Consider the following 24,846-nt stretch of genomic DNA (forward strand, 5'->3'; position numbering starts at 1 on the left):
GTCAGGATACGCCTCTTCAGTCTATCTACCCTTAAGGCGTCCTTCGTGAAGACGATTGCGAACTGTTTGGGTCGATACACGGGTTACAGTGGAAAGCTGAAGGTCATTTTGCAGTGACAGAGCCTAGCTAACCTGTCCCGCAGAGCGGTAGACATGAAGTAGCAGTCCTCTCTGGCTGTTATGCAGCGATGACAGCCTTGACATGGTTTCCTGCAATAAGAGTTTGTCTCCTGGTAGCGTCACCAAAGTTGATTGATGACACTTAGTGACACACAGACGTGATGTGCTACCCTCCGTTGGGTCTAGCATCAGGACCGCCCTGGCCACCTCGTTTTCTGTGAGATGGTACCTGACTGCTAGGATACACAAGATGAAGCTACACACTGACAAAACGAGCCGCAAAAGATCCATGTCGGTGTTTGTTTCGAGAATTAATGAGGAATGCATAGTGTCATGTAACAGCCTTATATTGGGTACCTTGAGTTGTATTTTCCTTGAGTGAAGTGAGTTTCGTTTGAGTTGCTTCAAACTTCACTCGCAAGCTTAAAAAAATACACTTGTAGACAAACGGATATGTTTTTCATACATAAATTTAGTTATGACCAAAATATACTGAAATATGTACTTGTTCCTTTAATTTTTGAGCAGTATATATATAGCTGAATGTGCTTATGCATTGTTATATCAGTAGTCATATTACTTGACTGATTACAATTGGTGAATGCCCACTTATTATGGTACTTGTAAACTTGAAACTCAGCTGAATAAAATAGCATGTTAATATACTGTAGTAACTGATAAAAGTTTAAATAAAAGTGTTGATTATAATTCATTACTTTGTTTGTATTATATAAAGGAATTAACAGATAATTGTGGATTTAATAGAGTAACGATTAGATTACATTGCTTAAAAATATTTAGGAATCTATTCTCATACTGTGAGAACAAAGATGGCAGTGCAAGATCGTTTTATACCAGAGAAGAACTTCTCGACTGATTAGTCAAATGCTACTGAAGAGGGATAGTATTGTCAGCGCATGAAACTTTCGCGACTTTATGGATAAGCCGAACTTTGTTTTATTGTACTTATGCACACAACTCTCAAATAGACATATAAATGTTGCAATGGAATGTATTATGAAAACATTTACTTCTTTTCCCAAATGTATAGATAATGCAACTAATAGATATATAACACTGTAGATTGTATTATTATGTGCTGTCTGAAAGGACTCTTAATTATAGTTTAATAGGTATGGAAGTAGTCTTTTAAAGTATGAATGAATATAGCTTTGGATATTTCACTTCACTACACGAATATCTGTGTTTCTGGATATCGTAATGGGTGTGATCTTAACACTTGACTTTAGTAATGAATGTATTTACATGTTACAATACTAATTGATGTGCTATTGGACGGTACAACTAAGCTTCCTTCTCCTTATATTTGTATGTATAAATTTCAATCTGTATATTACGATTTTAGAAAAAGCATATTTGTATATATGAGAGTGTGTGTGTGTATGGGTAATTATTTACAAATAAGTAAGTAATAATACTTAATACTTTATATTGCATCATTTATATACATACAATCAAATCAGCGCTATATAACAATAATGTAAGTTAGTATGAAAACTGAAACATAAATGTTTATCATGAGATACTAAAGAAAACAAACATAAAAAACAAACAAACAGTAAATGGTGACAAGGACTGGCAATGGACAAATTTTCCTTTTGTAGTTTAAATTTTTCTTTTTCAGGTTAGAATCTTATAATAGACATCTCAGCTTTGGTATATATACCTATATATGTGGTAGTAGACTATATAGATTTGCCTATATATTTCTGACTTTTTACAAGCAATCGATCATTTAACGAATGCTATTTGGACGGAACCTACTTGGGTTGAATGCTAATAAAAGACGCGAATGTCAAGCAAGCTCTTGGTGATGTGAAAGGAATTTTGGTGTATTTTTTATAGCAGAGATAAAGATTACATAACATAGATAGTCTGTACTTGAATCATTAGATAATAGTTTACTAACTATTGATTATTTCTTACAAACGAATATCTTTCCCACAGTACAAAAACAAGGAAAATAACAAAATAACCAAGAAATAGTGTACAAAATTTTTAAAAATTACCAATATCACCTAAACTGAGAATATACGTTTTCAATGTAAAGTTCTCTTAGTTTTGATTGATTTCAATTAAAAAGATTTTAATGACAACGAATGTCATAATTAACGCCAATCGTATCTTCTTTATATTGTTGTTAATCTAAGAGTGGTTTTATAGTTGCTCTACACGTAGTTTAACTTAGTTTATTATCATTAAACAGTACTGTATAAAAGTGTTAGAACAGGAGAATATTTTGTCATTCCTTCCATTTTAATTCTTCCACTTCATTACAGAATGTACATTTTAACTCTGTGGTGATGCTTCAATGATCCCCATTATTAATTGAATGGACTAGAATATTTATCATTTTTTATACTTTTCATATACCTATACCAAAGGCATTTCATAATGAGTCTGATTGAAAGAAAGTAGTGATCAAATTTAGGGTATGGAATAACTGTCATTGTACTCCATGTAGTGTCGTATCTATATAGAAATACGGTAGAAAGGATCTAACATATTATACCTAGAAGAAATCATTATAATAGCATTCCACGAATGCACCTTGATAAAACAAAGTTTAACAATATATATTAAGTTTTATTGTCATGTCAACAAAACGTAGAAAATTGTCAGTAGAGCAGAGAGTTTGTATGAAATCTGTACGTGATGCTGGTTGAACTCTTTGACATATTGCTGCAGACTTGAAACGATCCCCAAACACTGTAAAATACACCCTAAATCGTGAGACAGGTAACTGTTAAAGTAGAAAAAGAAGAGACAGATCACCTAAACTCAACGATACTGACGTTAAATATCTTCGTTCATGAAGCCTTTGGAACATCAAGAAGATTGCCTCTGATATTAAGCATCAGATAAACGACCATGTAACAAATATCCGAAAAGTGTCCAGATATACAGTATTAAGACCACTTAACTAGAATGGAATATTTGGTCTTGTAGCAGTTAAAAACCTTTACCTTGATTTCCAAGTGGATACTTCACTCTTATATACAACTGGAAGTCACATTATTTACAATATAAGTCCGTTAAGTCTTTGTTATAAAGTCTGTCACCATGTATTACTGAAAAAAGTACAAAACCTAGACTGTTGATGACTGAGAAAGCGTGTTATAGATGGATGATGTACCTAGTAGTTTGTATATTATTGGGAAAGGATACTATTACAAAGAAGATTTTGACCCTTAAACATTTATTTAACATATTTATACTTAGCTAAAAAAGAAATTGCTGGAGTCATCCAATGGCACCCACAAAACCGCGAACTCAACCCAATTGAGCAGATCAGGTATTTAATAGATCAACAACTTGACAAATCAAAAGTTACTTCCAAAGAAACTTTATGGGAGTGTATAAGAGGCACTTGGAGTAAAATCTCAATGTACACTCTGATTAAGTATGTTGTCATAATGCTTGAAAGACTGCCTGTGATTATTAAACGGGACACAAAATATAAATTTCCGCCGAGTTTCATTGTAGTAAATAAGAATATTATTAACATTTTAATGTTTCACTTGTGATTTACCTTTCATTCTTCTTTTAAAGTAGCTTGAAATATAATTTGTGACTTTGTTCTAATACTTTTGCACAGCATAATATTGTATGAGCTCTTCTCTATGCCTATTTTATTCAAACTTTCCAAGAACAACCACATATGCTTTAATATATTTATTTGGCACCACAAAACTTAACAATCCAGTGATTTTGGTAATATACCTTAGAATATTTGACAGGCTGTTTGTATAATAGACTAACACACCATTATTGTTATTTCCACTTCATTAACATTAATTGGAGTTGAATCTTGCACTACCTCGTATCTTTTAGAGCAGTGTTTTTCAAACGCTGGTCCGTGAACCGGTACTGGTCCTTGAACTAATTTCTAACGGTTCCCAACGTGTCTTGATTGTTGAAAGCAATGAAACTTATTTACATTAATCTGATGCTCACCGAATGTTTTAAGACAATACTGTTGGTGGTGTGAAATCGATTCCCTATCCTGTTAGCCACACTTTGTGAGAGTGACCGACAGTCTGCTATGACTTGATATCTTGTATTATGGTATATTTTGTTATGAGCATATATCTCTTTACACATTCTACGTTTGTGTGAAGTGCTAAATGAAAACATAATATATTTACGTCACTCTTCTATATAATTGGAAGTCACATACCCGGCCACATGGCATTCTTTTTATATGAAACAAACTTATTACTGTTTATTACTCAGTTCTTCAGAACAATGTATATTACTGATAATAGAAAAGCACGTTGGAACGATTACGTTGATAAATCGCATCTCTTAACTCATAATAGCATGAGCCCTATGCCAGTGTTCTTGTGTTATGCACCTTTTATATCTTTGGTCTATATAGTCTATTAAATGTGATGGTATACGACTTTTACCATGATACAAAAATTTTCTCTAATGTGATAGTAAATATAACACATCAACGTATTTATTTGGGTGTTTGAGATAATAAATATATATACACTTTAGTGCATAAAGAAACATACGTCAATATTAAAAATCTGTGAAGATTTATATTCTACACATATATAAGGTAGCAAATCAGCATCGCTCAACATATCATACATAATCTGAGATAAATAAGTCGAAAACCAATATTAATTCTACAACAAATAAAATATTCTACGTTAATGTATTAATTTTAAGGTTACAGAGTTTAAGGTTGATTACTTATTTATCTGAGAAAAAGTCATAAAAGATTATACTTATAGAAATGACGTTGCACTATTTTACCAGTCAGTTACTCTTTCCATATAAATGCCATCTTTGTTATAAAGTCTTTTACCATGTATTAAGAATTTTTACCATTACTGGTCAGACAACGTTCATTGTCACCAAGTAAAAAGATTTCTGGGCATATTTATACATAACAGAACTATTTCACAATGTGATTTCTTATAACTTACGATGTTCCTAAATATCGCTTCATACCTTATATGCATATTTGTCTGTGACAAAATGTCGATGATCCCACACCTCCAGATCTTAAAAGTGTCGTCTGACTTTTAGAGATATAATATTTTCCTAGACTTTACTGTAACAAAAATGTTTTAAGCTACTAACATGATACACTACATGGCCAAAAATATGTGGTCACTTCTTCTAATTACTGGGTTTGGCTATTTCGGCCACATCTATTGCTAACAGGTGCATAAAATCAAGCATAGAGCCATACAACCTCCATAGATAAACATTGGCAGCTTAGTGACTTTTAACGTGGCACTGTCATAGGAAGCCACCTTTTAAACAAGTCAGATTGTCAGATTGTTGGCCCCGGCCAACTGTAAGTGCTGTTATTGTGAAGTGGAAACGCCTAGGAGCAACAACAACTCAGCCGCGAAGCGGTAGGCCACACAAGCTCATACAACGGGACTGTCGAGCGTTGAAGCGCGTAGCTCGTAAAAACAGTCTGTTCACAGTTGCAACACTCACTACCGAGTTCCAAACTGTCTCTGGAAGCAACGTCAGCACAAGAACTGTTCGTCGAAAGCTTCATGAAATGGGTTTCCATGGCCGAACAGCAGCATACAAGCCAAAGATCACCATGTGCAATGCCAAGCATCGGCTGGAGTGATGTAAAGCACACCGTCATTGGACTCTGTAGCAGTGGAAATGCATTCTCTAGAGTGATTAATTACGCTTCACTTTCTGGTAGTCTGATAGACGAATCTGAATTTGGCGGATGGCAGGAGATAGCTACCTGTATGAATGCATAGTGCAAACTGTAAAGTTTTGTGGAGGAGGAATAACGGTCTGGGGCTGTTTCTCATGGTTTGAGTTAGGCTCTTTAGTTCCAGTGACAGTAAATCTTAATGCTACAGTATACAATGACATTTTAGAGAATTGCGTGCTTCCAACTTTGTGGCAACAGTTTGGGGAAGGCCCTATTTTGTTCCAGCATGACAATGCTCTTGTACACAAAGCGAGGTTTATAAAGACATAATTTGCCGAAGTTGGTGTGAAAGAACTTGACTGGCTTGCACAGAGCCCTGACCTCAACCCCATCGAACACCTTTGGGATGAATTGGAACGTCGACTACGAGTCAGGTCTTCTCGTCTAACATCAGTGCTCAATCTCACTAACGCTCTTGTAGCTGAATAGGACTGAATCTCCGCAGTCATATTCCAAAATCTGGTAAAAAGCCTTCCCAGAAGATTGGAGGCTGTTATAACAGCGTAGAGGGGAATGGTTTTGGAATGAGATGCTCAACAAGCACATATGGGTGTAATGATCGGGTGTCAATATACTTTTGGCCATATAGTGTATACAGAATATCTTACTTGTAATCGATCACCTCCTTCAGTTATTATTATTCATGTTTTAATTACTATCTTCGCATTTAGTTGTTTTAAATATTCCGTTCTATTGTAATGATGCACTGCCAAATACAATATCAGTCTATTTAAATTTCAAAAGTGGGATTCTAAATTTATTTATCTGCCAGATGCTTTTGACCCTGGACACATGAACAATTCAGTCGTCGGACATTATAATCATTATCTTTTTTAGCAATTTGTTTAATGTTTATAAAATGAATTCAATACCATGTTTTAATATGAATACAGGTGTTTTTATAACAAAATTATGTTTTTTAAGTAACCTCTTTCATATTACCACAGTGGTAATATTATTGAACTTTTATTAGTTTAACTCGTGCGAGTTTTCACTAACAAGAGTTCTCATATAAGACTCAGTAGTTTTTATTTTATTTTTACTACATTACATATTATATGTTTTAGTACTTGCTCAGTTAGTTTATTTAAGCATTAATAAACCAGCATTAAATAAACTAAAAAAATAGTAAAAAGAAGTGTGGTTACATTCAGGGGGCGTAGATTTTTTACACCCGATGGGGGGAGATGATTTTTGCAACCACTTATTGAACTGTTCAATTTGCAAATTGGTAATCTCTGATTACATGAACCTGAAAGCTGTAAACATGCAGTCACAGAGTAATCTTGTTGCCACGATACTTGCATGTATACTTAGGCCTACTGACTGATACTTACGAACTACCGTTTAGATCGAAAAGCTTAGAAGCACGCCTATATTAAAGATGTATATTTCGGCTACTGAAAAAGCCTACATCTAGGCCTAATAATGTAATTCGATTAGTTAGAACACGAGAATCACAAGAACAAACACACAATTTGTAGGCCTGTGATGCAATAAAACAATTCAATAGATCAAACTGTAGGGGGGGATGATTGTATGCACCATACCCCAATCTAAAATGAAGGGGGATGTATCCCTATCTCCCCCCCCAGGATCTACGCCCCTGGTTACATTTAACAGTGACTCAGGAACTTAATATTGTTTCCATTCTTTACGCAAAAACATAATATTTAATATAATGTTTTATTAAAATTTATATCAACTTTTATGAATATTTCTGTGTTTTTTTCAATGGTCGCATTAGAGCGTTCGCTTGTAATTGTATAGTTGTAGAGGATGATGTACCTTTCAGTAAATTAACAAGTTACAATCATTCTTGATATTTTATAAAAATATACATTAATATAGATATCACCTTAGATAAATCCCATAAGTATTATCTTCATCAGTGTGATACTGATACATATATGCCGATACAATATTATGAAATACAACGGCAAAACAAAACATCAGGACTTTTTAGCTACCATAACTTCTCTGATAAGCTCCCAATGATGAGTGCACTAGGTATAATTAAATGAAAACGAACTTCAGACTAATGCAGATCGTGTTTGTCAGTTGTTGCCACAATAAAAACTGAATGTTCTGCTTATTTAGAAATTACTTAAATAATTTAGACAATAGGGGAAAAGTAATACTTATTATTGTAAAATGCAAGTATATATATATATATATATATATATATATATATATAAGATAGATCTAACTGGCTAAATGGTTATCTATAAAGTGGGAGTAGGTGTATCTTAAAAATACATGGACCATTAAACCTAAAATAATTGCATTGATATTTTTTGCTAATTAACTTCATTACATTTAGTATATTTCAAGAAAGCTGGTTGTGCAGATAAATAGCTGATATCAAAGGAAACGCAAACATAAGAATTAGTAATTAATTATTTGTCGATTGTTGAGGTTCGTAAGACTATTTGAAAGGAATGAATAAATGTAATTTTTGTGATAACATTGTGTTAGCCTACAGTTAAATTCCTCTACATTAATTGTAATTCAAACAATTGTAATAGATTTATTCTGTACATTTATTGTAGCGCATATGCTTATTTTTGCATAGTTTTCTTTTTTTCCATGTGACGTATGTTCTTAACTATGTATTGTCAAAGTTTCACCTGTTCTGGGAAGTAGTAGAAAATTCGTGAACGTGAGAATCAACAATATTTTTTTGCGGAAGGGAACTATATTGTTGTTTTCGGGAGTTTTGGTGAATGTTCTAGGGTATCGTGTGAATTTTATAAAACGTGCCTAGCCGAGAAAAGGAGTGTATTATTGAATAGCTACAATCAATGTGTTTTAGGCGTAGGAAACGATAATTGTAACTAAAATGTGTTAATCGGAAAACTACAGCATTTGACCAGAAACGTTATATATTTCGAACATTACAAACCGTTCAACTTCGGTGAAGTACTTCGGACGTTATTATTTCTATGAGGACAGTAAATAGTTTTGCTAAGTACAAGTCAGCTTGTACTTAGACAAGAATTAATTTGCTTGTCGTGGACATGATCCATCGCTAAAATATTATATTTTAGATCGGACATAAAACATAGTATTGTTTATAAACTCTTGTATATAAACTGTCATTTGTAATAACTATCAGTAATAACTGTCACTGCAAACTGAATCTTTTTATATTTGCATATTAAAATATATTTGTGTTAAAAAAGGAAATTGTGTGTATCAGTCTTGTTTGCATTTGAAACATATTAACTGTTGATTTACTACTAAGCTGAAATTTTCGGTTATTTGAAATAGTAATACGTTAACATATGTAACATAATGAATCGGAGACTCGTCCGAAACAAATTATAATAGAAAAATTATAAAAAATGGCAAAATAAACTTTTATATCATTGCTTTCTATTTTTCGCTTTTATGCATATTAACATTAAACCAATAAACGTTCATTTTATCACAATTTATTAATTATCAGTGAAGATATAAATTATAATTAAACATAATTATTACAAACAGGAATTTATTATTATCTGAATAATAGCACAAATACAATTGGGTTCGACCAGCGTTTGTTTGTTTTGAATTTCGCGCAAAGCTACTCGAGGGCTATCTGCGCTAGCCATCCCTAATTTAGCAGTGTAAGACTAGAGGGAAGGCAGCTAGTCATCATCACCCATCGCAAACTCTTGGGTTACTCTTTTACCAACGAATAGTGGGATTGACCGTCACATTATAACGCCCCCATGGCTGAAAGGGGAGCATGTTTGGCGCGATCGGGAATCGAACCCGCGATCCTAAAATTAGGAGTCGAACGCCTTAACATGCTTGGCCATACCGGGCCCAATCAGCGTTTAATCAGGTAATTATGTAAAAGGTAAACTAGTTTTCTGGCATCAGAACGTACACAGTAATATAAGCGTAAAGGTTTATAACACTAAAAATAGGGTTTCGGTATTCACGTTGGATACAAAAATAGCCCATGTATCTTCAGTTAACAACAAACAAGTATGATTACTCAACAAACGCACTGAAATTTATATACTTATGTATGAACACTCGACTATTCGTTGGTAAAAGAGTAGCCCAAGAGTTGGCGGTGGGTGGTGATGACTAGCTGCCTTTCCTCTAGTGTTACACTGCTAAATTAGGGACGGCTAGCACAGATAGCCCTCGAGTAGCTTTGTGCGAAATTCCAAAAAACAAACAATGAACACTCGAAGATGTATGAGTTTACTCTTCAAATAGTTCAAGTATCATTCATTCATTCATTCACCATTAGATTCCATCAAGTAACATAGGGCCGCAATCGCTTGCGCATTCTTCAACAGGTATTTAAGTGAGTAGGTTGTTAGCCCACTTCACCGAGCCGTCTCTAATTTAGTAGTGTAAGACTAGAGGGAAGGCAGCTAGTCATCACCACCCACCGCCAACTCTTGGGCTACTCTTTTACCAACGAATAGTGGGATTGACCGTCACATTATAACGGCCCCACGGCTGGGAGGGCGAGCATGTTTGGCGCGACGCGGGCGAGAACCCACGACCCTCGGATTACGAGTCGCACGCCTTACGCGTTTGGCCATGCCGGGCCAGTTCACGTATACATTTATTAAATTAAACCTTCATTACTAATTAATTTAGTCCTAACCTACTGAGTCGAAATCTATCAGCTATTGGCCTGATACCAAACACACAAATTCTACATACAAAGCAAATGAAATACAACTACGCACACACACACATTTTCAAGTAATCTTAAAATCGTACTCTTCTTAACTACTTCAGGTATAGAGGGTTAAACATTCTATAATAACCAGTTACTATTATGTAATAATCAAAAGGTGTTTTGATTCTAATGTACATGATCAGAACTACATATAAGTTATAACAGACGTAAGTAGTAATAGTAAAAGAAGTGAAACTTAGAGCTCAGGTTGAAGACATTGGCAACAAGAAATCACCTCTTGTTATTTTATTTTAAATTTGTATGTCGTAAGAGGTTTTATATATACACATTTACACTGTGTAGCTTTGTGCTAAAAAAGTAAGAATGATAATATACAAAAGTTAGTTTCTATTTTCTGTTTGTTTGTAATTGAGCACGAAGCTACACAATGGGCTATCTGTACTCTGCCCAGCAACCAAAGACCAGATTATAGTGTTGTAAATCTGCAAACATACCGTTATGCCACTAGGAGGGAGGGCTCTATTTGTTGGCTCAAGCCTAAGTGTATTATGTTTGAAATTTAGACACCTTTCAAATTAGGCTCGGCATGGGCAGGTGGTTAAGGCACTTAACATAAGGGCGCGCATGTTTGGTGCGACGGGGATTCGAATCCGCGACCCTCCGATTACGAGTCGAACGCCTTAACCCACTTGTCCATGCTAGACTCCACATTATGAATAATATGCTGGGTGAGAAAAATACGTTAGACACAGATGTTATGTCCATGAAGTACATCAAAAACATCTTACGTATTATGAGATATTGTTATTGAAAGTAGCTTATGATGTCTAAATTACTATTGCTTGCAAGAATGGTTTCTTGATAACTGTGTGTACAAGAATTCTCTTTCTGATATGAAGAAGAAAATAAATGTTTTAGAGTATTTTTAATTGCTATCATTGTTATGCTATGTGCATAAAAAATCTAATATTACATTTTTACAATTCCTAACCTTGAAAATAAAGATGAAATCCAGTTTTAAAATGTGAAATGCCATGAAGAATCACGCATCAAATATCAGTAGAAAACTGAATGAATATGCGGCAACTGACTAGTAAGAAACTAGGAATTATTTACAGAAATGATATAAAACTGAAGCAGTTAGTTTTATTATAAACATTGTAGGGTATTTTAACATTGTTTTATACCTCTTACGTTGGTTATATCCTGTAAAACAATAGAGCAAGCTTTTTTTTTGTTACGACTTAGATTTTCACTGCGTGTATGCATTCTGTTTTTTCACATTATGTGCTTTAAACACTTGTTTGTTACAGAAGATCTTCATGGAATGAAATCTATGATTAGACTAGACATATTATTGAGACTGTTCGAGTAGTAAGTGTTTTAAACAAGATTATATTGAAATTTATTAAAGAAGGTACTAAAATTTGATATCAACAATAAGTCTATTGCGTTTTCCCCTTTATATTTTATAGAAATACTGGAGTAATATTACCATTTAAACAATTAGCAAAATACAATCTCAAAGGCTTTTATGGATTTCTTATTGATTAATCAATATATCAAACAGGTTCAATATATCTTTCTTCAAAACAAAAACTATACACGATAAAATAACTAGTGAATAATTACGCAGTATCACCCAGATGATTAAATACAACCATAAATTATTGTGTTTATTGATGGTTGTGAGGAACTTGTGAATTATTTTAGCTGTTTAATTTGCTTAATTTCAGATATCTTTTTTCAGCGGCTGGGAATGATTATCGTTAGTACCCTATATTTCTTCAACTTGAAGTAGATATATCGTAAAACGTTTAAAAAAGTAGAAGCTACGAATAAACAAGTTTTCAAATGTAACACGCTTTTCTCCTAGCAATTTGCTTTGATAAGAGTGTAACAGAGTACAGAACATAAATATTGGTCCACACAAATAAGTGAAATTTACTGCTTGTTTTAGTTCTCCATTGGTTAATATTTCCTCTAAGTAATCGTAAACAATGGTAGCCTTTTAAATTACGAGTTATTGTTTATTACTTTCTAGTTTTATGTAAAGCTAAATAATTGTACAGCAAAACTATATCATTGGCATCATTACTGTACGTGAAATTTAGTATATTTTCTAAATTCATTAGGAATCTCTGACATTAGTTTATTTCAGTCGTATGGCACTAGCATATAAAAACCACTATTAAGAAAATCATATTGTTCATCGAGTGCATTAATAGTGTGTGTTTTATTTAAATAAATGATTATTAGTATTAAGAAATATAAATGTATATTTTTAGCACTGCAAAACTGTTCAATAGCTTATAAACTACTTCAGTTAAAATATAGATTATAAAGTTAAAATGCTATGAACAACGTAAAAAGTGTATGTTTTTCATATCCTTTCTCATGCTTAGATTATTAAGTTCTAATTATTGATAACATTTTCCAGTAATGAAACCTCAGATGCATATTTGATATTATAGTTTTACTTGCAGGAATATGCTGTTTTGTTTGAAAAGTAATTCAAGGAAATAAAACATTCATAGAAAAAAACTTCACGTAAAAAATAAAAATACTAAAATAAATAAGGAGGAGAATTACATTCAACATTTTTTTTGTAAATTGAGGTATCTGGTGTCACAACAAATCGACAAATTTCACCAGAACATTCTAATATGAGAGTCTGATCTAACAGGAGATGGTCTATGTTATTCAATTTATATAAGAAATTTAAGGAAAGCGTTAATTGACTTTATATTGAAAACAACATTGACTGATAATGGCTAATCATATTTTCAAAAAGCTTATATCTGTATATAGAGAATATGTACATGCTACCGTCTGCAAGAGAAATAAAGTTAATTCTTGAAGAAGAACAAGCAATAATTGTTTACATTTTTGCAAAATTTACAAACTTATTGGGTAATATGCTTATGTAGGTTAAACCTGTAATATTCTATAAAAACAATGCTTACTAAATGAGTACTTGTATATTGATGGTTTATTTTTCTCAATGTTAAGAGGCTTACCTGACCAAAATAAATTTACAGTGATCATGCCACCTCTGCATAACTTACAAGCTGTATAAAAGTACCATATTATGCTCTCAATTCTTAAAAATAACATAATAAGAAAGTACTTTTCTCTCCACTGAGCTATCCGGTAATTAGTAATATTCTTTCGTATTTAAAGATATTTTATTATTCATTTATAATATTTCAAAAAGAGAAATCCTTGCTTTAAACATTGGTAGTAAACCATTTATATAGATTTTACGAAAAGGAATTTTACATGTGGGATGTGTTAGGATAGAGAATATTGTAAAATATTTCGGAAAGAAGAAATTCTCGTAAACATGTTAATTTTCTTCACATTTAATTTAGCAGCATGATTATGATTGATTAGTTAGTTATTTAAAAAAATAAATCAAACACTAAATGTTCATAAAAATCATTATTTACTACTGCACAAAATCACATAATCTTAACTATCAAAACATTTCTTACTTAATGCGTCTAAACGTCTATTTTGTTTTGAATTTCGCGCAGAGCTACACGAGGGCTATCTGCGCTAGCCGTTGCTAATTTTGCAGTGTAAGACTAGAGGGAAGGCAGCTATTCATTACCACCCACTGCCCACTCTTGGGCTACTCTTTTACCAACGAATAGTGGGACTGACCGTCACATTATAACGCCCCCACGGCTAAAAGGGGCGAGCATGTTTGGTGCGACGGGGATTCAAACCCGCGACCCTCAGATTACGAGTCGAACGCCTTAAACCACCTGGCCATGCTGGGCCTCTATTTCTTTTTCGAAATAGAATCAACTGTCAATACAGAGTATTTCACACAATTAGCTAATTCTATTCAAGCATGCAACTCTGACATCAATAAATTGAGTTGTCGCTATTGAGTGAAGTTTCGCATCAAAATCATGCAAGTATGTGTTGCGTATAGTTTAAAATAGGTTATGATCTGTTAAATCACTATATGTGAGCTAGTTTGTTTTTTATTCTTATAACAGTAATAATTTATTTGTATCGTAAATAATAAGAGTGGTCCGTAACCCAGCCAAGTTTGAAATATACTTTTGACAATAGCACTGTACTACTCACCTAACACTTTAAAGGGGTTGACTGGCATTTTAATGACGCACCCACAGCTTGAAATACGATAAATATTTTATGGTATTTATTCAAACCCGACAGGCCCGCTATGGTTAGGTGGTTGGGGTTTCTCGATTCGTAATGTGAGGGTCACGGGCTCGAATCCCGTCTCACAAAATATGCTCACTCTTTCAGTGTGGGGGCGTTGTAATTTCCGGTTAATTCCACTATTCATTGGTAAAAGAGTAGCTAAAGAGTTGGCTGTAGTGGTGATTACTAGATACTTTCCCTCCAGTTTTAAACTGCTAAATTAGCCTTTGTGTAGCTTTGCGTGAAATTCAAAACATAGAAACACAGCTCATTGTCTCAGAAATCTAAAGATCTACCATATATCACATTTTCGTCCTTTGATATTACAATGCTGACTACGTGCCAAACAAACATGGAATATTTTACTTGTTCAGACCTAATGTCATTCAACTGGTACAGTGAAATATCTTATTTTCTGGCTGTCAGAAGACGACTACTGAAACAAGGTAGAGTGAAAGCTAATTTATCCATCAATTTTAGAGAAAACAAAGGCAAAACATTGAAGAAACCTCTTTTGTTTTTGTAGCTTCCTTTTCATCACCATGGCAAAGGCTAATGCAATCAACCAAGCTCCATTTATCAAATTTACCTTAAAATATAGAATCAAAAGAATTTTATGTATTGATTACACATAGAACAAAGAATAGAAAAATATTCCCGTTTAACAGAGTATTTTTTCTACACTTCATCTTACTATGTTTTTTTATATTTAAAATCAGCATCATAATGGGTAGATTTGCTTTTTTTTTTCTCTGAAAATAATAAGATAAAATCACATGCGAAAATGCTTTATTTACTAAATAATACCTTTGGTTCAGATAATCAGTTATGGACTGACCTCGAAAAATAAATCAGTATGTATATATATATATATATATATGTTTAATGAGAAAGATACGCTAACATACTTTGTTGTTTTGGAAGCTCGTTTATTATCATGTTTTGGTTTACTGGCTACAAACGTGTCTGCTGAAAATTAGATAATAATAAGATTATACCTTGTTAGAGAACTTTTCAATTTTCTCGCCTATTTGGTTAACGTGGATATTTATAAATAATAAGAAATAAGATAGCTTGAATTTGTGTCTTTCAAAGTTTTATACCTATAATGCTAGTAATGAGAAATTTTATGGTTTTAGTCTTAAAAGGATAACACATGATAACACCATCTTCAGTCAGTTTAAAGAAGCAATCTATGAGAAAAAAACATAAAATTCTGAATATACATAATCAAAATATTACTGAGTCGCAAAATAAGACCAACGATGTAAGAAAACTTAAGGCAAACACACCTGACTGTATTAATTATGAACAATATTTTCTCTAGTTTACAGTGTCTTCTGGTTACACGGAAATTGTATAACTTGAAAAGATAAGAAAATATAGAATACTCGTAAATAACATGAATATGAAATACATTAGCTCACACTCGATAATAAATATACATCATAGTTGACAGAGAATTTTAGGTTCGAAAGATACCAGCTGTTTTCAAACCAACTTTATCGATGATAGAGAATGACAAGTATAATGTGCATTTACCTTAAAAATCCACAAACAAATGTATGTTAACAACAACAATATCAAATAGATCAATATTGTTAATAAACTGCGTAGAATAGTATATCAATTTGAAAAAAAACATTTAAAATGCCGTTTGCAACAAAAATTTCATTAATTTATGTATACTCTTACTTACATACATATCAATTGATACTTTAAATTTAGCGATGACATTAATTGATTTAAAATTAAACTTCTTTCATGATCATCGAAGGTCTAATTACAAATTAACTTTCAGGAAAATCTAGGATAACCAATCCTGTGATTCTAGTATTTTTCAAACACTTAACGATTGTTTGTTTGTTTGTTTTGGAATTTCGTACAAAGCTACTCGAGGGCTATTTGTGCTAACCGTCCCTAATTTAGCAGTGTAAGACAAGAGGGAAGGCAGCTAGTCATCACCACCCACCGCCAACTCTTGGGCTACTCTTTTACCAATGATTGACCGATATAACGCCTCCACGACTGGGAGGGCGAGCATGTTTGGCGCGACCGGGATGCGAACCCGCAACCCTCAGACGACGAGTCGCACGCCTTAACGCGCTTGGCCATGCCGGGCCACTTAACGAAATGAACAATGTTGTTTAATTTTAGCTGCAGTGGATTTAATAGGTTAGGGATGCAAAGTTTCTAATTGGATGCATGTAGATGACCTTTATACCTTAGTTTATTGTCCGTTTTATATTGTTTTCCTATTGCTTGATAAAACTACAACATTTTTTAAATATTAAGTTTTTCTTCTCTTTGGATTAATATTTGTTTTAGTAAAATTCTCTATGTCAGACCATTAAGTTTGATAACTACATATGTTATTTGCTTTAAACAGAATATGTTAAGCCAGAGTTGATGAAAGGTTACAATTTGAAGTGAACGAACTCATCCAGCTGTATTAGTTAGCATCAACTTATTATTTGGTAGTCGCGGTATCCTGCTGCGTTTGTAACTAATAAAACACCCGTATAGGCGCTAACATACATTCTAAATAAGAATAATTGCACTTTACGTGAAAAGCTTTAGCTTAGAAGAAGGTTTGTTTGTTTTTGAATTTCGCGTAAAACTACTCGAGGGCTGTCTGCACTAGCCTGCCCTAATTTAGCAATGTAAGACTAGAGGAAAGCCAGCTAGTCATCACCACCTACCATCAACTTTTGGGCTATTCTTTTATCAACGAATAGTAGGATTGACCGTCGCATTATAACGCTCCAAGCTGAAAGATCGAGAATGTTTGGTGCGAAAAGGATTCGAACCGCGATACTCGGATTACGAGTCGAACGCCTTAAACCATCTGGCCGTACCGGGCTTATATGAGAAGCAAACAAATTATTATTTATCTGAAAACTTGGAGAAAAGTACATTTCTTGAATCCATATTCTTTTCTTTAGTCTTGACAACTCGTGCCAGGTCTCTGAATTTCTTTGTTTTATATTTGTTTTTCAAGTATAAATCTTTAACTCGTAGCTCCGTCATCTCTTTACCGGTTTGAGATATAATTACAGTTTTGAATTCAGACGTTCAAACCGTTTCGTTTTATGCATTTGAACACGTCAAAGGTCTTATAGTTTAATTTATTCTAATCCTGCCTAACAGAATTTTAAATTGAAGATAGAGATCCTGGTGTGTAATAAAATTGAATTTGGTATAGGGATTAAAGTAGATAATATATTGAGGATGTCTACGTTTTGACCAAAGAACCTTTATAGATTCTAAAGGTTGAGTAAAAAAAAAGAAGGATACTGGAAAAACAGATTTCAATTTTTTAATGAGGTTATTTTAAGAGTCATTTTTGAATTTTGATTCTTTCAGCGCATAATTTATAATAATGAACTTTTACCGTAGTTTATTATTGGATTTACCTATCTCGTTGTTTAACTGTATTTATTGTCTTTACTTGCTCTTTGCTTAATTTTATTATTACTTTTATAGCACCAACCGCCAATTCTTGCGCTACTCTTTTACTGGCCCAACATAGCCAGGTAGTTAATGCACTCGATTCGTAATCCGAGTGTCCCGGCTTCGAATCATTGTCACATTAAACATTCTCGCTCTCTTAGCCATGGGGACGTTATAATGTAACGGTCAATCCCACTATTCGTTAGTGAAAGAATTTATTTGTTTGTTTTTGAATTTTGTGCAAAGCTACTCGAGGGCTATCTGCGTTAGCTGTCCCTAATTTAGCAGTGTAAGACTAGAGGGAAGACAGCTACTCATCACGACAAACGGCCAACTTTGGGCTACTCTTTTACCAACGAATAGTGGGATTGGCCGCAACATTATAACGCTCCCACGGTTGAAAGAACGAGCATGTGTGGTGTGAAGGGGATTCGAACCCGAAACCCTCAGATTAAGAGTCGAGTGCATTAACTATCTGGCTATGTTGGGCCAGTAAAAGAGTAGCCCAAGAATTGGCGGTTGGTGGTGATGACTAGCTGCCTACCCTCTAGTCTTACACTGCTAAATTAGGGATGGCTAGCGCAGATAACCCTTGTGAGCTTTGCGCGAAATACAAACCAAACTCAACTCTTAATATAATATAGACTATTTTTAGAAATAAAAATCACGTATTTTCTGTTTTAATTAGATTCATACCTGAACATTCTTCTTCTGTTTTTGAACGTGCCATACGAATCAGCCCAGCACCTTGATCTGGGTCCAAAACATATGAGTTTTTTCGGAAAAGATCTAATTGTTTTGATTGAAATATTCTAGATGTGGTTGCAAATGTAATGGTTTAACGAAGAGACTAAGAAAAACCGTGAGTCCAGGTCGGATGAGGAAAGAACTAATTCGAAGATATCTCAATCGATTTGACATACCAGTTGAATCGGAGGCTCGTCAATTAATTACAACATTGACAACCAAACATAAAAGAGACACTTCGAAAAGTAAGATTGGAATCATATACAATAAACATCTTACTTCAATATTTTGTAAAATTAAAGGTGCTATAAGCCCAAAGGTGCAGTTTTGAAATTGAAGCAGATGCACGATGCAATACTGGATGAGTTTCCTTAGCAGTTAAGAGTTCCATTTCTACAATGAAGAGTAGATATAATATTAATTATATCATTTAGTAGGTCTTTTTGTTTAAGAAGTTATACTGAGCTTCATTCACCGAGATTTATTGAAATAATCCTGAATTAACGGTTTTTGGAATGACTTCTTTTTCTCCTTCCTTGGCTCGGTACTACAATATCTAAAAAGATTTACTTTTATTCGTAAAATAATTATTTAAAAATACCCAAATTGATTTGTGATGACAAGAAACGTTGTTTGCTCCTCTACATAAAAATTTTCTCAACCAACCACCCGTTTTTACATATATAGTTTTGTCCACAAGTTGGTTTTCTCGTCATCACTGATTATATAATACAATGTTTCATTCGTCTTTTTTCAATGCAGTGACCCTTTCTAACGTTCCGACGCTTGACTATTTTCATGTATGAAACATAAAATGTTTTCATTGCAGGTTTTATATTTTTTTTTCAATTGTCTTTGAATGGACTTTTTACTGATTTTTATTCTACGTGTATCCTTTTTAATCACTTGTTTTTTTCTGTATGCTTTTACTATCTTTGATATTGAAATTCATTGAAAGGCACAAACTTTCTGTTTAAATGTTTTTCTTGGACGTTCATTCCTGTTTTTCTGCTCCAATAATAGCAACATCTTTTGACGACCTTAGAATCATATTTTTAAAAACACTACTTTTCGATAAATATTCTGATGAGCTTCATGTACGTTATATAATTTGTGCTTACTTTTCACCGATTAATTCTAAATTTCTTTATTCCTTTATTTCTGTCGATTTTAGAGAAGTTGAAATTTATTCGGATGATGTTAACACTATATTAGCTATTCGGTGCAATTAGCTCAATTACAAGAGTACTTGTTGGTGACTTAAAAGAGGTATAAAAAATAATTGTATCTTTATAAAATCATTTGTCAATGAAATATGACTGCTCAATCTACATTCAATGGCGCCGTGTAGTTAACGTGTAAGTAAGTTACGATAATAAACATGACACAAATCATAGATTTAAAGCTGTGAGAAAGGTTAACATTTTGCCAAAGAGTGTTCTATTTCGTACAGGATTTTATAATAACATTAGTCTAAATGCCAACACCTAACTTGAATTACGATAAAAATTAGAACATAGATTGCTGTTAATATTGAAAATAGACGCATAAAATAGTGGCAGAGAGTTAATGTGTATGTGCTCCTTTTTATGATGTTGCATCGTGAAAAACAACACATACTAGCAAAAGAACAGTTGGAATGTTTCACACATTAATTACTTTTTGGGAAATTCTGCAATAAGCTTCATTACCGTTTCGTCACAGAGAACTTACTGTATCTGGTGTGACTAATGAGAACTGAAAGTCACTGTAAAACTGTGCTGTTTAATATGTACTCCATGAACTTCGGTTCATTGGATAAATATTCTGATGAGCTTCATGTACGTTATATAATTTGTGCTTACTTTTCACCGATTTATTGCCCGTGATGAAACGGGCAAATAGTGCGTACACTATCATAATGTATGTTCAGCACTCTTTTGTTTGTTACAAAGCTCATTACGGTTACACCTGGTGATCTCTCGCTACATTGAGGAAATGATGACAGTTGCATTATTATATTTCATAGAAGAAGGATATATACGGGTACAGTGGCAAGAAAATAAGCAACTTGGCTGTGATTGTGTTAATACTGAAAATATGTGCATAAGGATATCTGCAGAATTAAATACCCCTAAATACACTGCTGGCCAAAATCTTAAGGCCAATGAACATCAAGAAAAAATATGCATTTTGCATTGTTAGACTCAACCACTTATTTGAGTAGAGCTTCGAAAAATGAAAATAAGAAAAGGGGGAAAAAACTTTTTTAGCATTTAACAGGGAAAATGTGAACACTATGTAATTAGCCTAAATACTAGCTGGTCAAAAGTTTAAAACCATACCAAAAGAAGTCCTAAACAGGGTAGGAAATGCCCAACAAGAGGTCTCGGTAGTGAGTTGCACGGCTGTCATTGCGAATAACTGCAAACATTCACTTTAGCATGGTCAATATAAGCGTTTGCAGAAGGCTGGCTGGAATGTTATTCCAAGTGGTGAAGATGGCTTCACGACGATTATGCACTGTTTGGAATTGACGTCCATTTCTATAGACTTCCCTTGCCACCTACCCCCAAACATTTTCAAATTAAAAATATTTGAATTATTCATACCGTTATTGGTGGGCACATACGAGTTATTTTTATTATAATTTTATTTTTGCAGAATATTTTAATTGTCCATTGTTAATTTATTTATAAGTTTGGTTTATCTACTGATGGTAAAATATGTGTTGATTATATAAACATCTTATTACGTGTTTGTATTCAACTTATTTGGACGTATCTTTATGATACAGTAATAAATGTCAATAATATTTATTATCAAATATAAGTCGCTCGCTAGGAGAGTGGTAAATCTACTAATTCACAACGCATTCTTCTCGGTGAACACAGCAGATAGCCCCATGTGGCTTTGCTAAAAGATAAACCTACACACAGATACACATCAAATGTTAATGGAAGAATGAATATTGTCTGTGGTATTAAAAATACGTAATATTATATGTTAAATAGATAAGTTTTATTTCGTACGAATAAAACTGCGTGGCTTCATTTCATTTTAAGTTGTTTAATTTTTTATTAAATTAGAGTGGGACGTTTCTTGTTTATCTCACTCTTCATTTTTCACCCTTTTAGGACTAACGTGGATATTCTGTAGTGCGGAATAAGCTGTATTGTGCCACGTTGTGATTAGTCCACTTTCAAATACAGCGAGTTAATAGGAAGTTTCACGTGAAAGAAACATCAGATTTCTAGGTAACTTTTAAACTTAGAGAAATAATTTAAAGTCCTCATGTAAGAATGAAATGTGTATTGACCTTCTTATTGTGTCAAGGTGCATATTAAAATATGTATACTAATTAATGACCTTCTTATGCTGTCAAGGTTTTTAATTAAAATATGTATACTAATTAATGACCTTCTAATGCCGTCAAGATTTTTATTAAAACTATGTACACTAATTAATTACTGAAATCTGTAAAGAAAGAAAGTTTTTAAATAAATTGATGCTATTTTTTAATAAATGAGGTTTTGGGAGAGACTCCCTCATCAAGATCTACTCCCTAACAGAGTTGAAATGTTTCTTGGCTTATCTTTACTATAAGACAAACGAAACTGAAAAAAACAAAACAAAAGTTGTATAACCTTCTGTTTCAACTGTATCGTAGTTTATTATGTAGTTGTATAATCCTCTGTGTCAACTGCAGCATAGTTTATTATAGTTACAATAAAATATCGACAATTACTTTGAATACGATAGTACTGCTGAGCAACAGAACACACTACAGCAATAAAACAAACGACTGGACAGGTTCAGGATTTTAGAAGGTTAATGTATTTTTTTATTCAGCAGTTTCTGTTGAATAAAGGGCTTTATTTTAAAACTAAAGCCATTTCAAACATTTTTTTATACTTACTAACTACGTGCAACATGTTTTTGAAGAAAAGTATTAATTCAAAGTTATTTAACTTTTGTATTTGTTCATTATAAAATAATCAAATACCGAAATTATTTGGAAAAGATAAGAACAAAAACATCTATATTTTGAATATATAGGTTTACAAATAACCCTTTACTCAACGCTATGGTATTAGATTTTTATCATGAACATTAATGCTACATTTTCCTCAAAATTTTTATTTTATTTATTACTGTTTTATTACCCTTAAAACATTTATTATATATTTATTAACGAGTGTAACGAATTATGTAGTATTACTTGTACATATGTGTCTGGTAGCTAAGCAGTAAGCTTATTAGCTACATTTTTGGTTCGATCTTTGTGGCAAGCACATCTAAGATGGCCGATAATTGTGGTGAAACGAACAAACTTCTGTTTTATAGTAAAATACGAACTAGTCTTTGGCAGATAAGCTATTTAAAACTACAGCATCTTTGTAAAATGGCTTTGAGAAATAATTATATCAATACAGTTTTTATACAACATTATATAGTTCATCCATCTAGATATAATATGGATTATTAATTGTATCTAAATGCTACAAAAAATATCTGTTTGACAAACCACAAGAACTACAGTTGATATTAATAGATTGTTTGCGCGTGATATGAAAACATCCCATAAAACCTTAAAAGTAATTGCGATCGTCTATAACGTCCAAATAATAGTGATAAGATAATATCGTAATGTATACAATGATGTGACAATTCTGTTTCTGACAAAATCACCAAAAACTATGAAACGACTCCTATTATTTGACTATAAAATCACACACATTCTTTGCCAACTTATGGTTGATTCCTCAGTGTAAATAATCGTTTAGTATAAACATTTTTAAAATTTTAATTAAAGACCCAAACATTTCGTAATACAGCACAACTTGTGACAGAGTATTTCTTAGTTTATCTATTGTTATATTTGATATTTGCCACTATCCATACCATTAGGTTGGTAATAGGCTTAAATACATTCTTTATAAATAGTTAACGGAAGGAAGTAACTGTTTGTTTGCTTGTTTGAAGTTGAGCGCAAAGTTGTACAATGGGCTATTTATCCTCTTCCCATTCAGATTTCGAGGTATAGCGTTATAACTCTCAGGATCACCAGTTACCTTGACAGAGCAAGAGCTAGTAGGGTTTCGTAGTAATTATACGTTACACATTATTACAGTTTGCCTTGAAGAAAATAAGTTGATTATCTTCTTTTTTATGGGTTTTGACTTCCTGAAAATTCATTTTTTTGTCAGATTTCAAGCATCTTAGTGTCAGTGGAATAAATAAAATAAATCGATGCATATAACTAACTACATATCTATTAACCAAATGAGGCGAAGATATAAATGTATAAAACAGGATATAAATGTATAAAAGAAGATATACCAAAGTTTATTAGTCAAAAGTCAGAGAGTTAAAAGATACTCAAAGAACAATCTGTGTGTAACAGCTCCAAAATATTGGTAGGATGAGCAGGCAGGTGTGTTGAACAATACTTTTACATCATAGATAACGTCAAAGAAACTTCACAAGACTAGTTTGAGAAACAAACAAAAACTATTGAAATGTGCTACAATTAAAAAATAAAACAAAAAGCAACAAAGCAAATTATGTTTCGAATCATTCTACACCGTTGCAGAGTATGTCTTTTTTTTCATACTCGCCCCTTAGGATCAAGGGATGTCTTTACAATACAATTTGTGGAATATTAAAAGTTCAATCGAAAACTCCTAAATATGGTCGTTCTAGAGTCTAGACGTATCTTTTCGAGACAAGTTTTCGTTTCTTAATTAATAAATTCTAAAGTGAAATACAGCATCCTCAAGTCACAATATTAGCCAGTAGTTAGGTCTATCCACTGGAAGTAAATTCAGTATATATCAATAAAGTCACAATATCAGCATCATTAATTAAGCAACTGCCAAACTTTCATGCTTCTGCTATCACCTCTTTATGTTTAACTTTCAACTGTAATATAAGTAATTTCTTCTCTGATTCGGTATGGAAGGTCGAA

General features: G+C 33.0%; 1 protein-coding gene across 14 annotated transcripts in view; it reads left to right on the top strand.

The window, feature by feature from the left end:
• The window catches only part of LOC143232852 (uncharacterized), a 124,357-nt gene that overhangs the window by 82,933 nt on the left and 16,578 nt on the right, over positions 1–24,846 (top strand). For 8 of the 14 annotated variants that reach the window (XR_013017819.1, XM_076468815.1, XM_076468813.1 and 5 more), the window contains one exon: positions 22,013–22,132. The exons of 5 other annotated variants lie outside the window; for them this stretch is intronic. The gene's annotated coding sequence lies outside the window, so the exon portion shown is untranslated. Of the gene's footprint in view, positions 1–18,988; positions 19,142–22,012; positions 22,133–24,846 lie in introns of those variants that run through there. One more of the 14 variants, XM_076468814.1, reaches the window with a different exon arrangement.

The sequence above is a fragment of the Tachypleus tridentatus genome, chromosome 11 (assembly GCF_004210375.1).
Source record: "Tachypleus tridentatus isolate NWPU-2018 chromosome 11, ASM421037v1, whole genome shotgun sequence".
In the NCBI taxonomy this organism is placed as follows: Eukaryota; Metazoa; Arthropoda; class Merostomata; order Xiphosura; family Limulidae; genus Tachypleus; species Tachypleus tridentatus.